The sequence below is a fragment of the Vidua macroura genome, chromosome 23, assembly GCF_024509145.1.
Source record: "Vidua macroura isolate BioBank_ID:100142 chromosome 23, ASM2450914v1, whole genome shotgun sequence".
NCBI lineage: Eukaryota > Metazoa > Chordata > Aves > Passeriformes > Viduidae > Vidua > Vidua macroura.
Window position 1 is genome coordinate 5890748 of NC_071593.1, and position 14017 is coordinate 5904764.

At 47.6% G+C, this 14017-nt stretch overlaps 1 long non-coding RNA gene across 3 annotated transcripts in view; it reads left to right on the forward strand.

Annotated features, from left to right (window-relative positions):
- LOC128818191 (uncharacterized) overlaps positions 1-14017 on the forward strand; it is a 113566-nt gene that overhangs the window by 85306 nt on the left and 14243 nt on the right. Inside the window, exon 1 of one of the 3 annotated variants that reach the window (XR_008440407.1) lies at positions 847-1257. The exons of the other annotated variants lie outside the window; for them this stretch is intronic. This is a non-coding gene — a long non-coding RNA (uncharacterized LOC128818191). Of the gene's footprint in view, positions 1-846; positions 1258-14017 lie in introns of those variants that run through there. 3 annotated transcript variants of the gene reach the window in all.

Here is a 14017-nt window from a genome sequence, read left to right on the forward strand (position 1 = left end):
CGGCAGCTGCGGGCCGAGGGATGGAGGGCTCCCGGCCGGAGGGATGGGGCCGGAAGGACGGAGGGATCCCGGCCGGAGGGATGGAGGGCTCCCGGCCGGAGGGATGGAGGGATCCCAGCCAGAGGGAGGGAGCGCTCCCGACGGCGCCTCTTCCCGGGCGGCCCCGCGGGAGGCGGCAGCTGCTGCTCGGCCCCTGCCCCGGGACACTCCCGGGCCCGCTCCGTCCCTCGGGCCGCCCCAGGGCCGTTCCCCGGTGCTCTCGGGACACTCCCGGGACACTCCCAGGCCCGCTCCGTCCCTCGGGCCGCCCCAGGGCCGTTTCCCGGCGCTCCCGGGACACTCCCGGGCCCGCTCCGTCCCTCGGGCCGCCCCAGGGCCGTTTCCCGGCGCTCCTGGGACACTCCCGGGCCCGCTCCATCCCTCGGGCCGCCCCAGGGCCGTTTCCCGGCGCTCCCGCCCCGTCTGCGGCCGCGGCGCCCCGGGAGCCCCGACGGGGACGGGGCGGGCAGCGGCCGCCAGGGGGCGCCGGCGCGTGCGGGCCCCCTCAGCTCAGCCGGGGACGCCGGGACGGGAATTCCCGGCGGCGCTGGGAGTGACCCCGGCCATTCCCGGCGGGACAGGGAGTGACTCTGTCCCTCTGCACAGCCCTGCCAGGCACGTCTGGAGTGCTGTGTCCAGCTCTGGCCTCCTCCGCACAGCAGGGACAGGGAGATCCTGGAGAGGGCCCAGCGAAAGCTGCGGAGCTGAGGAAGGGCCTGGAGCATCTCCGTGCCCAGGAAAGGCTGAGGGAGCTGGGGCTGCTCAGCCTGGAGAGGAGCCCCAGCTGAGAGGGGCCCCAGCCCTGGGTGTCCCTGTGTGCAGGGCAGGGCCCAGGCTCTGCTCTGAGGGCCCAGAGCCGCAGGCAGGGACTGAGCCCAGAGAGTTCCACCTGGACACGAGGCAGAACTTCTTTACCAGCACCGGAAAAAACTCCCCAGAGAGAGTGTGGAGTGTCCCTCACTGCTTTAATAGTGTTGCACTTTTACATGACAAAATGTTCCTCTTTGTGACATGGCCATAGCATGTCACTGGCTGCATGCAGTGCCCATGGATGAGGATATGCCTTGTCGTGATCCAGCTCCTTTTTGGTCATGGTCATTGCCATCATCATCAGCTGTGTTTGGGTGAAGCTGCAAGCAGGATCTGCAGTGTCCTCATGAAGACTTGAAATACAGCCTGATCCTTCAAAACAGCTCAAGTTTAGTCAAACCCACAGAGGTACTTTCAAGTCTTTATTTCCTGCTGGTTTTATTGTCTCTTTGCTCATATTGCAGTCAGGATTAATTGCTGTTGTACCTTTTGTAATCCCAGGCTGGTTTGGGTTGGAAGGGACCTTCAAGTTCAACCTGTTCGACCCCTGCCATGGGCAGGGACATCTTCCACTATCCCAGGTTGCTCCAAGCCCCATCCTGCCTGGCCTTGGACACTTCCAGGGATCCAGGGGCAGCCACAGCTGCTCTGAGCACCCTGTGCCAGGGCCCCACCACCCTCACAGCCAGGAATTCCTTGCCAATATCCAATCTAAACCTACTCTTTGTCAGTGTGAAGCCATTCCCCCTTGTCCTGTCACTCCAGGTTCTTGTAAATAGTCCCTCTCTACCTTTCTTCCAGGCCCCTTCAGATACTGAAAGACCACAATTAGGTCACCCCAAAGCTCCCAGGTTTGGTGATAAAATACTACGCATTTAAAAGTGGCATAAATATTCTGCAAGTTAAATAACAATCTCCAGTATTTCTTTTTCCTCAGAACGTTCCAAAGTTACCAATTAGCATCAGTATCAGGGTTTTTTTATACCATTTCCTTTCAGGTTTTTCACTTTCCTCTTTTTACCACCTCAGCTCTTAATTATGGCTGTCAAACAGAGCACAAGCCAGACATGGCATTTAGCAACCTAATTCTACCATCCTTCTTCTTTTCCATTTCCTTTCCTGTAGCATTCACAAATGCCTGTACCAGTGGGTACCTCTGACATTTCCAAATTGCAATTTGACGGTGTCAGGAAGGTTCATGAATTATTAAAACGTCTCAGCATCATAAAGGTTGGAAAATTACATGTAATTTGACAAAACAAGCGCACGCAGAAAAAGAAAACCCCACCCAGGCATTCCCAAATCAAGAGAGCACCTTTAAAACTTTCCTTTGAATTTGCTTTAAAGGCTCAAATAGTAGGAGAGCTGCATGAGTCATTCTCTCTGTGTCTCTCTCTAGAACAGGAAAGCTCGCAGAGGGTGGAGGCATGTCAGCACAGTGTGGTACACTCTAAAATATCAGCTGAAATGACTAGGCTGGAGAAGTGGGAGGACTGATATTAGTCACAGCCACTGCACAGCTCAGAAGATGAAGGCAGGAGGAATTACCGGACAGGCATCTGCCACTCTGCCCAGCCTTTGCAAACGTCTATCTGGGCTTCAGGTCTCTTCAGCCTTCCTTCAGATTGCCCCTCTTCCCCTTTCACTGTGACACTCACTGTCTTGGCCACGCAGAGCAGCTGTGATGTTATAGAGTGGTTGAGTTCACCCCACAAACCATACCAGCAATTTCCATCTGGGATGCTTTTGCTCCAGCCTTTTGTCCCATGTACCACTGGATGAGCTGCCACCATCCAGCTCCATGAGCTTCAGTGGGATGAGGATCTGTGCAGGGGCACTGAGATCACAGGGAGATCTTTGCTGGGCTCTCCTGCCCTGCTGCAGCAGCTCTGTGTCTGCACGGGCCAGTGATGCACTCCCATTTCCCAGCCCCTGTTCCCTGGCCATTCCTGGCACTCACAGCTCTCTGCACTTTGCCTGTCCTGCACAGAAACCCTGCATTTGTCCACAACACGCACACCAGGAACTGGGATGAGCTGGGATGTAAGCACCATGTCAGGCTCTGTGATTGCAGTAGTACCAAATTAATTTGGTTCAAGAAAGGGGGCAGTGTGTGCTCTGGGTGTGTTAATTCCCCAGTTATAAGGGAAGAAAGCTTTCTGAACACTAGCACTGTTCTAACATGATGAATATTTGCTTTGGTGTCTGTAGCTGAGGGATTTTGAAGCATTTTGCACACTTCAGCTCAGCTCTGTGTGCTCATCTTGCTCTCTCAATCCATCTGAAACCATTGTTTAAACATATTTTATATGCAGAAAGTAGGGTGACCTGACAAATTTTGCAAGAAACAGCTGGTGTCAGCCACAAACTGAGCTCAGGAGCTTTCTTCTCCAGTTTGTGTAAAGTTCTTGTCCTGCAAAAAATCCTGAAGCCACATGAGTAAGGGAAATGCAGATCACACAGCGTTACCTTGTCCTGGTGGGAGCATGGATACTTCCAAATTTCTGTACAAGGCTAGGCACATCCCATTTTGCCCAAGCTATCCATTTTTGATAGTTTCTACGCCCAGGCCATGTGCCTCGTGCCAGGTATTGGTTGTTCTGAGCAGGTCTGGGGGACAGTTGGGTTTGAGCCAAGTCACAAACAGCCAGAGGAGCAGGACAGAGCTGGGCCCTGCTTTGTCCAGGTTTTGGTGAAGTGTGTCCTCCTGCTCATTCAGAGATGGGAGGTTTGTACTCAGATGAACTCCTCAAAAAATACAAACACCACTTTGCTGTCAGACCCTCTGCTTAGCCTGGCGAGGTTTGCAGGATACAGACCTCTTCTATAGCTGAATTGTTACCAGAAGGTGTTTCATTAAATAGCCCAGATCTGCCTCTGTTCTATGCTGCTTTATCTCCCTGCAGTGTATCTGATAATCTTATATATCACATTTAACCAAGCCAAAAATAAAACCTGCAACAGACCTTCCTGATTGTCTGTGACTGTCTGGAGAAGTGATTTCCTCAGCCCTGTGAACTGGTGTGGATTTGTTCTTACCCAGATTTCAGCCTGTTTGCCACGTGCAAATACTTCCTTAGTATTTTCTCCTCCAGAAACATTTTAATGTCAGCTATCATACCTTTTTCTTTGAAAGGAAAAAGAAGTCACGATCATTTACTCTAATTTTCTGACAAATTCTGAAAGTAATTTTTGGAATTGTACCATTCCTCTGCCCTAATTGGGTGCCTGGAAAGCATCTTAACAGCTGTCAAGAATTCTCAAGTGAGTAAAATACAGTGTGAAAGCTTATGAAAGTTATAAATGAGCTGTACTAGCTGATGTTATTAAATCATTTCATTGGTAGAACATCCAGAGTAGTTCTACCCTTCCCTCCAGGCTGGCCACTGATTTTTTTATGGCATATATTGAAATCTGCTTCCCCAAACCATTATTTTCAGGATGATAGCAGCCAAAGAAAAAAGACCCTCTCGCCTTTCATGGTGAAACTTGTCCTCCTAAATGCATTTGTTTGCTTTTCTGATTTATTTTCTTTTGATCAGAACCATCTGACCCTCGTGTTTAAAGGAATGTTCTTTGCAGTTTTGAAGTCTGCCTGTTATAACATCAATCCTGCAACCTGCAGCGAGAGGAGCTGGCAGAGGCATCCTTAGCTCATACTCAACAAATCCATTCCTCTTGGCATGCCAGGCACCTGCAGCACATCAGCAGTGTCCTTGGTCCCTGTGCAGAGGGAAAAATCCAGGCTGCAAAGTTACAGATCCTCCCATTTTGTGAGAACGTTTTCATATGTGCAAAATCCTGCACGTGCTCGGTTTCCTGAGCCTTCCCTCTCGGCGTTTGGAGAGGCAGCTTTCTTGCTCAGTTTGAAATGCATTTTCTTCTCCTCTGCACAAAAAAAAAAAAAATATTCCCAGCCTTCTCCATCCCCTGTGCTGGTTTTCAAGGCAAAACCAAAAATATTGGATGCTGGGAGAAATGCAGCATGAGCACAATGTGCTAACGACTCATCCAGGATCCAGCCAGGATCCAGCCACCTCCCACCCATTCCCTGCACAGATCCAGGATCAGTGCCTGAGCAGTGAGGTCATGCAGCTTTGGGGGGAAACAAGGAGAGCTGAGGTGGGGATCCTGTGATCTGTGGGCTCTGTGTTTTGTGTTCTGAAGCTCTCCGCTGTCAGAGCAGGGGACAGTCTGTGTTTGGTTTGTCATGGAATGTCAGGGGAGAGAGACAAGCAGTTCCTTTCCTGGAGCCCTTTCTTGTCCTTTGAGGCTGTTGGCTTCTGTTGTCTTTCCAAGTAGGAAGCTTTTATGAAAAACAAGTCCTTGGAGTTGCAGAAAGACTCAGAGTGCCAATTCCTGGTTTGTGGCAAACAAGTTCCTCTTTTCTGTTGAAGTGAAACCTCTTGATTTTGCCAAAATTCCATTTTCTGTGGACCAAAAGAAAGCAAAACACCATTTTAGCCTTGACCTTGTCCCATGTGTTTTTGGAAATTCAGCCATCATTTAAGTACCTAAGCTGGGAGTTGAGCTCATTTGGAAAATCTGTCCTAATATTGGGTAGTGAACTATGAATATGTGCCATCTTTTTTTGTGCAGGGCTTGGTAGTCAGAAGGAACAATATTGGCACAAAAAATACTGCTTCAGGTTTGAAATTCCTGCCTCTTAATTCTTTCTTTGGCCATTCACTGGTTATTCAACTGCATAAACACACCCCTGGTTTAATTTCTGGTTTAAATTGTTCTCATTGTGGAGTTACTTTTGGCTTACAGGAGTCTGAGATTAGAAAGCGATTCTGATGAGGTTTGTGTGGTTTGTCTCTGACTGCATGTCCTTTGTAAGGTTCTCAAAATGCAAAGGTAAAGTAAACAAATAATGGGTTAAAAGTGAGCATGGCTGTATTTTTTTCTTTGAGCAGGTCAGGCAGTACTAGAGAGGGCTGTGCTGACTGTACTGACATTTCACTGCAGTCACTGACCAGGTACTTCTCTGGAAATGATTCCCAGCAGCTTATTTCATTATCAGACCTAAAATAGGTCACTCTGGGGCTTTGAGTTCTGTAGTGAATCTGTTCAGGTGACCTCACAGCAGCATCCTGCAATCTGCCATGGTGGGTTGGAGCAGCAACAATTTCTTCGCAGTGTGAACCTGCCACGGCCCTCCCTGGTCCTCCTTTGAAGTAGGTCAAGCCTGTGAACTGCAAAGACTCCGTGGACCCCTCGTTTATTGCACCGTTCCTGCCTCAAGATGTGGAGTAGAGCTCTCCTCCTGCACCCGGTGTGAGCACTGGAGCTCAGGCGCACAGAGCACAGGAGCGTGTGCTGGGCGTGCATCACAAAGGCTTTCCCTGGCCTCCTTCTGCAGCTTGAAGAGGATAATCTGCAAAAACAAACTCTTAAAGGAGTGGTTTCCACCCAGTTGTTTACCAGTGTTTTTTTCATCCCTGTTCTCTGGCTTTTCTTTGATTTTTTTGTTGTACTGTCTTTTTGAAGGTTCTGCAAGTTGCATAACCATGTCCAGCTTTAACTTAGAGTTGTCTCAGTGTGCACAGCTTCACCCTCAGATCCAGGAGAATCACCTGGGCCTTACTGGAGTGTCTGTCACTGAATTCTTTGGCTTTTTAATTTCCTTATCAAATCAGGATTTTCCTTTCCCATCTTTGAGCTGGATTTACAGGGTGGTAAAAAAAAAAGAGTACAGAATGTTACCACTGGTTTGTTTCATTTTTTTAAATCATAGCAAGAAAAGGCAAAGTTTCCTGTTAGCACAGGTGTTCTCAAGTTTCACTATAGAGTATTGGAAGAAAAACTTAGATAAAAACTTGTTTAACTTTGTCACTGATATGGAAGGAAATGTCCCAAGGTACTTGTCAGCTGGTCTTCTTTATTAATGATATTGCACAATTAGGTATTGCACAAAGGTTTGTCATTAAAGGCATTTCTAAGAAGAGTGGATTTACTTTTCCCCTTTTGCTGACTGAGGAAGTTAAGGTCTAGAGAAAGGAAGTGATTATTTAGAGACCCTAGAGAGGAAACTGCCCATGGTTCTGTATAATGACCATGTAGATAATGTAACATGCCCTGAAATACCCACTGCAGTTCAGATCTACCTGTCCTGCTCTGCATTCCTAAGAGATAATACACCTCTTGCAGCTCTCTTTTATCCCTCTTTCTTTCCTGGAGCTGGGACATGAAAACACAGCTGCCCCGTGCCCAGCAAGCTTTGGTGAGTTAGGTGAATTTCAGAGCTGCCCCAGAGGCATTTGCTCCACGGTGCCACCACTCAGGGACAGCAAAGCAGCAAGAGCCCAGCTGCAGCAGGGACCAGCCTGCTTGTGCCAGCAGGTGACACTGGGGCATTCAGCACACTCACAGGTGACACTGGGACCTTCAGCACCACTCACAGGTGACACTGGGACGTTCAGCACCACTCACAGGTGACACTGGGGCATTCAGCACACTCACAGGTGACACTGGGACCTTCAGCACACTCACAGGTGACACTGGGACCTTCAGCACCACTCACAGGTGACACTAGGACCTTCAGCACACTCACAGGTGACACTGGGACCTTCAGCACACTCACAGGTGACACTGGGACCTTCAGCACCACTCACAGGTGACACTAGGACCTTCAGCACACTCACAGGTGACACTGGGACCTTCAGCACCACTCACAGGTGACACTGGGGCCTTCAGCACACTCACAGGTGACACTGGGGCCTTCAGCACACTCACAGGTGACACTGGGGCATTCAGCACACTCACAGGTGACACTGGGACCTTCAGCACCACTCACAGGTGACACTAGGACCTTCAGCACACTCACAGGTGACACTGGGGCCTTCAGCACCACTCAGCCCAGTGCAAGGGAAGTGCCAGGGAGGGAACAGTGCTGGGAGTGTGGTGCTGGTGGAGCCAGGATGCAGAAACCTCTTGATCTGCTCTGTGACTCCAGGTCCCAGCCCAGCTCTTGAAACTGCTCAGCAGAGGAGCAGTGAAGTGTTGTCACAGCAGCATTACTTGTCCCTGTTGATGTCCTTGTGCAAAACACAAATCTTAAAACACTAAATGGGCTCAGTGTCCTCTGCAAGCTCATGCCTCCATGGGGCTGTTACCCAGCGTGGAGACACCGAGGCAGACGCTGACAGGGCTCTTGTTGGGCACAGTTTGTCTCATTTGTTTATCTTCCATGAGCAAACTCAGCCGTGCTGGTCTCCTTCTTGTCAGACTGATCCTATCTGTGGTGGGTGTTCTCCAAGGTCAAGGGGAGTTGTCTGGGTCTAGTGGCCTCCAGAGCTTCTTCCACCCTTTCCTGTTAATGGCTCTGGAATCAGGAGCTGCAGCCTGGTTTTATTTACTGATAGAGTTAAATTTGAGAAGGGAATCCCCATCTTCGTTCATTCTTTCAATCCATGCATAGTAAAGCATCAGCCTCAAAACACTGCTCAAAAAGCCATTGGCTTCCCATTGGCTGTAAATCAGGATTGCTGTGGTCAAAGTTAGAAAATGGAATATGGAGAGGAGGAGGACTTGAGGGGTCTTGCAGCTGTTTTCACATCCTCTCTCAAAGAGAATTTCTTCAATTAGTAGCAAGGATCTTATGCAGGAAAACTTGGAAGAAATCTGGTTGCACAAATGTTTGGGTTTTTTCCCCCAGGAGCTACCATAAGTTGCATTACTGCAGGTTGTTTTATTCCTCTTTTCTCTCTCTCTCTCTATGGAACTGCAAAAGTGACAGTGCTTTAAATGGAAAGATTTGCAGCGAGCCATCAGTCACCATGCATGGAGGATAGATCTCCTGGTTTAGTCTTGCTTGTGCTTCCATAAATCAGCATAGCTAAAATATTTGTGGTTGTCTGTAGGAGATTTATGCAGGTGGGAGCTTAGAGTCAGTCTGTCATTTTTGTGGGGGAAGTGAGAGATGGAACGGGCTGGGGAATGCTGGCTTGCAGGAAGGAAGGATTTATATTGATATTTTGGATATTTAGGGGTTCCACAGAGACAATTAGCAGAAACTCTGTGAGTGTACGTGTGTACAATTCTCTGATTTGGAAACAGCCTGTTGTTTCTCTGCATTCTTCTCTTGTCATTCAGGTGGGGATGTCGTATGGAAGATTCCTTCTCCTGGATCTGCTTCAGGCTCGGTTTTCTTTTTTGCTCTTTCATTCCCTTAGGTCCGAGGTGTTCTGTGCCTGGGTTCTGCCTGACTTTGGTTGGTGTGTGCAAATGGGCTCTGTGTGTAATTGTGGGTTAAAAAGCTCTTTCAGACTGCCTTTCATCCCACGGCCCTGACTGCAAGCTCAGGGCCCTCTGCTGATGATTGTGACTCTGTGAGTTAGGAGCAAGATGAAGAGGAAGGAGGGACAAGAGAAACAACAAAATCCAGGTCCTGTTTTCAGTAACATTGTGTGACCCCAATGTGTCACTGGTTCATGGCAGCTCTGAATGTGGCCCAGACTGAGTGGAGAGACCCTGATTTCCACCAGCTGATATCCCAACACAGTTCCTGTGGGACAGGCATCCCCAAGAGCAGGAAGGGTGGGAGTGTGAGAGTGCTCCAGACTCTGCAGTTCCTGGTGCCTTTGCAGGCTCAGGCAGAGGCTGGGCTGTGTGAAGGTCATGGCTGTGGCTTCTCCTTCCCCTTTTCACTGGTGGGATCCTGTTCCCGAAGATTTGCTGGCTTGGCCAAAGTTCAGCACACAGTGGGGAGGCTGCAGAGCCCCAAACCCCTGTAAATACATTTTGGAAAGCTTTAAAAAAGTGCTGCTTATCACACCACACTCAGAAGTTCTCTGGGCTTCTTTCTCCTCTGTAGTAGTGGGTTTCTGATTCTCCAAATACCTGTTTTGTACCTGCTGATTCCCTGTTTCCCCCCAGTTTTAATTCAGACTGGGCTGTAATGTGAGACACCCAGGGAGCAGCAGCCAGCCTGGGAGCCCTGTGTAATTCCAGCAGGGAATTCTGCACAGTCCACAAATCCCAAAGGACAGGAAGGGGCAACTCCACCTACAGAATCCTGAAATCACCACACTGACCAGAGATACCAGGGCCTGCCTAGGGGAAAAGTGCCCCTGTAGTTTGTTAAGCCAAAAAGGAATTATCCAGGGCTAATAGAGGTGTGATGCTTTGCAAATAAATTTTAGGGGGAACAAAAATCAGGAAAATATTAATAGTTTTGAAGTAGCATTGCTGTGCTGTGTCACTGTCTTGTATTTTATTAAACTTCTGTTAAATAATTTCCAGGGATGAGTGTAATATAGAAGGACAGAGATGAGTCTTAAATCAGATTTTTTTTGGTGTGTTTTCCATCTTTGCCAAGTTCCTATAAATCTTTGCAGTTGTAGAGACAACCTAAAAACTGCTAACATTTCCAACTACAGAGCATAACACTGAATAAGGATAGTTGAAAAATTTCTGTCAAAACTGTGTTTAATGGAAAATAGAGTTTTGATAAAATAGCATTTTCACTGAAAATAGCTGCTTTCCATGGAGAATGGTGGTTTTTCACTGCAATATTTTGACAGAAATTTTAAAATCTTGGGCTGAAATATGTACAGCTGTTCAAGTCCGTCTAGTGCCATTCATATTTCTTCACCTCCTCAAATTTGAGGTATTTTGCCAACTCCTTGGTTTTTAACATTGTGATACTTGGGAGTTTTTGTCAAGCCCACCTCTAGATTCTTGCCATAGGACTCTTGGTTTTGTCTGTAAAAAGCTGGGTTTCTGTGGCTTTTGAAATTAGCGAAGAAAAACCTCAAGAAAATGTGATCCAATAACATCAGGAATCAAAAATCAAAGTAAGCTAATGAAAATTTTGTTTCAAGTAATTCTTGAAATTTTTAAACCATTTAAAAATACTTCTATAGAAAATGTGTTGCCCAGTCTGATTAATTATTATAATCCTTCCCTCCATTTTCTCTGCCTTTTCCAGTTCTATTTTCATTTTTTGAAATGAGGAAATGGTCAGTACTGGACCCAAATATGGGCATACTCAAAGATTTACCTGGGGACAAAGAAATGCTCTCTGTTTTCCTTTTCCAGTGATTCTTCCCACTGTTTGCCTTTCTGAACATCCTGGAGTATTTTTCTGTTTTCCTGGAACTTTTTGTCCCAGCCTGAAGGTGCATCTGCACAGCAGCTGGCATTGGTGTCTCTCTGGGTTGAAGTGATGCCGTTTTTGTGCTGATCAAAGGGGACTCAGAGGGTGAAGGAGGTGAAAAGGGAAACCTCAGGCTCGTGGGCAGGAACCTGTGTTTTGTGTGGGCTTTCACACTTGTGATTTCACTTCACAGCCGGGGTGGGTTTCTGCTTGGAAATCCCTTTTTAATTCCAAAGTGAAGATCAGCCAGTGGGGCTCGAGTGGGATCTTCCAGACCTGCTGTGGCTGTTTGTTCCAGGGCAGAGTGAAGGTCTGATCAGCACACAGCTCTCTGGCAAGTGCTCCACTGGACCTGGAATCCCTCCTAGGAAATGTTAACTCTAATACTCAGTCTGCCATAATAAAACTGCCTTTTTTTTTTTTTTCCTTTTTTTGTTTTGTTTTGTTTTGTTTTGCTTTTGTTTTCTGTTTGCCTGGTTTCTCTGTTCAAATGACAGTGTCCAAGTACAAAACTTGATTCTAGTGAGCATCTGGAAATCTTAGGCAGTGTCCATGCTAGTAAAATCAAGGATGCCTGGGAATGTTCCCAGGAATGTTCCTCAAGTGTGGAACATGATACTGTACTAGTGAAGTGCTGGAATGTTGCTTGGCAGAATTTTGGCCCGTGGAGGCTGGTATTTGTCTCAACTGTTCCCAGGTAGGGTTTGAAGCTGGAGACCATTCCCAAGAAGTGGTTTTGATGCAGTCACACGGATTCAGAGAGCTGAGAGGTTTCCAGTCCCAGCATGGGCTGTTCTGTGTCAGCTGCCCTCAGTGTTTGGGCACATTCCTGGGCACATTTCATGTATTGGTACCAATATCTGTTACTTGAAGTGAAAATCTGCCTAAACCCCTCCCCCTGTTGCCTTTCATGTCACCTTTGCTTCTCAGAGAACGTGAACGTGTCTCAGGAGGTTGTTTACATGGTGTTTATTTAAATTATGCTCCAGCGAGTGTCATTGTAGCTGACTCTGTGTCAGTGATTTCCTTTGATCAGTCACAAGTACTGATTTGAAATGGGGTTCACGGGCATGAACTTTATGCAGGAGCATATTTTGAATATGTAAGACACTTCTGAACAATATTAATTGTTTTGTGATGTGCTGGCTAAAAGGAAAGATCAAATATTTACTTCTCTAGAGCTATGCCCGTACATTGTAGGAAGTTCCTGTCCCCAAAACATCACCGTTTCAAGAGGTAATCCACAGAAGAAGTGCCCCTGGTTCACCTCTTTGTTTATTTAAAGGTCTAGGAAAAGCAGGGTAGTGGCCAGTGTCAAATCTAGTCATATATAAATTGTAAAAATTAAATCGATATGGGCTCAATGTATCGAATGGAGGCATCTTTTTTTTGTATGGGCTCATCAGAACCCATACTGTGGATATTCATTTTATAAGGTTTTGTTTAATTATTACCTTGATTTTAAGTAGCTAGATTATAGGTAAGATACATTTACATATAGCATGTTATAATAAGATGATGACCATCAGTATTTTGCAAACACATTCTGAAGAATTTGAAATTTGTTTGATTTGTCAGTATGAATTAAAAATGAGTGCTTCTGTTGGGACTCTGGGGTGTGAACTTGGGACTGACTCTGTTAGGCTGTGGCAGAATCTTACCCCAGCACCAAAGCAGTGGCAGTGCCCCAGGGAGCCTGGAGCACCTGGTGTGAACGGGGCTGGGAAGTGGAGGTGTGACTGAGCCATGGAGGAAATCAGTGCTGGGAGCTGCTCTCTGACAGGAGACTTTCCTGTGCAGGACAAGCAGCTCCCCAGCTCTTTAAAACATCAAGCAGATGTTTCCAGTGGTTTCCATGGTGACTGTCACCCTGATGGGCAAACTGTGACCTCAGTGATCCCTCACTGAAATTGGTGAAGAGTTGGGTCTGACCTGTCACCCCGATCCTCACACACTCCAATCCTCACACATCCCGATCCTGACAGATCCTGAATCTTGCACACCCTGATCCTTGTGCACCCTTATTCTGCTCACCCTGATCCTTGCACACCCTGATCCTTGCACACCCTGATCTTCCACGCCCTTATTCTGCACACCCCAATCCTCACAACACCCCGAATCTTGCACACCCTGATCCTTGCACACCCTTATTCTGCACACTCTTTTCCCTGCACACCCCAAATCTTGCACACCCTGATCCTTGCACACCCTTATTCTGGACACTCCAATCCTCGCACACCCCGATCCTCGCACACCCTGTTGTTGTCTGCTGGAAGGGGAGACTCCAGCCCCCGGGCAGTGGCTCCTGTGCCATTTCCCACAAAGTCCCCCAGGCTCCACGTCAGCCTCTGCTCAGCGCAGGGAGGGCTGTCCCCAAGCGCAGCTCTGGCACTTCCCTACTGAGTCACAGCCCAAGTGACAGACAGCAGCGCTTTGAACGCTCCCATTAACGAGAGTCCTCCCAGAGCTGGATCACAGAGCTCTGAAAGGCCAAACTTCCATAGCACAATCACGGAGCCTGCAAAAGAAAATTTCCCAGACTCACTTGAAACCAAGGTTTTGGCTTCTTTGAGATGAAATGCTTATCAGGGTTTACAAGCCTTCCTGGTAAATTTTAGCCCTGTGCCGGGGGAATTCCCTGCAGGGGGTGGTGTAAATGTTGAGGAAAGCTATACTGTAATTGTGAAAGCATGAGAAACCATAGAGGGGTTTTCAAATGAATTTTCAGGTTCATTCACAGCTTGGCTGAAGAGCAGCTGTGGGAAACAAACCTCCTGAGAACTGAAACAGTGCACGGAGTGGAGCTCAGAGCTGCAATTCTTCAGTAAAGCAGGGAATTTAAGCATTTCAGTGCTGGGGAAATGAAACTGGCCGGTGCTCTGTTTCACTGGGTGAGAAAACAGCCCATTCCGTAGGGTTTGGCCTTGTTACAGTGGTTTTCAAGATATAGGAAGAAAAAAACTTATTGAAAATTTCCTTTAGCCTTGGCATGTCTTGAGAGGAGAAATAGAGGTTTGAAATTTCAGTGCTGATCATCAGTGGCTTAATTTAGGGAGTTATTGAGCA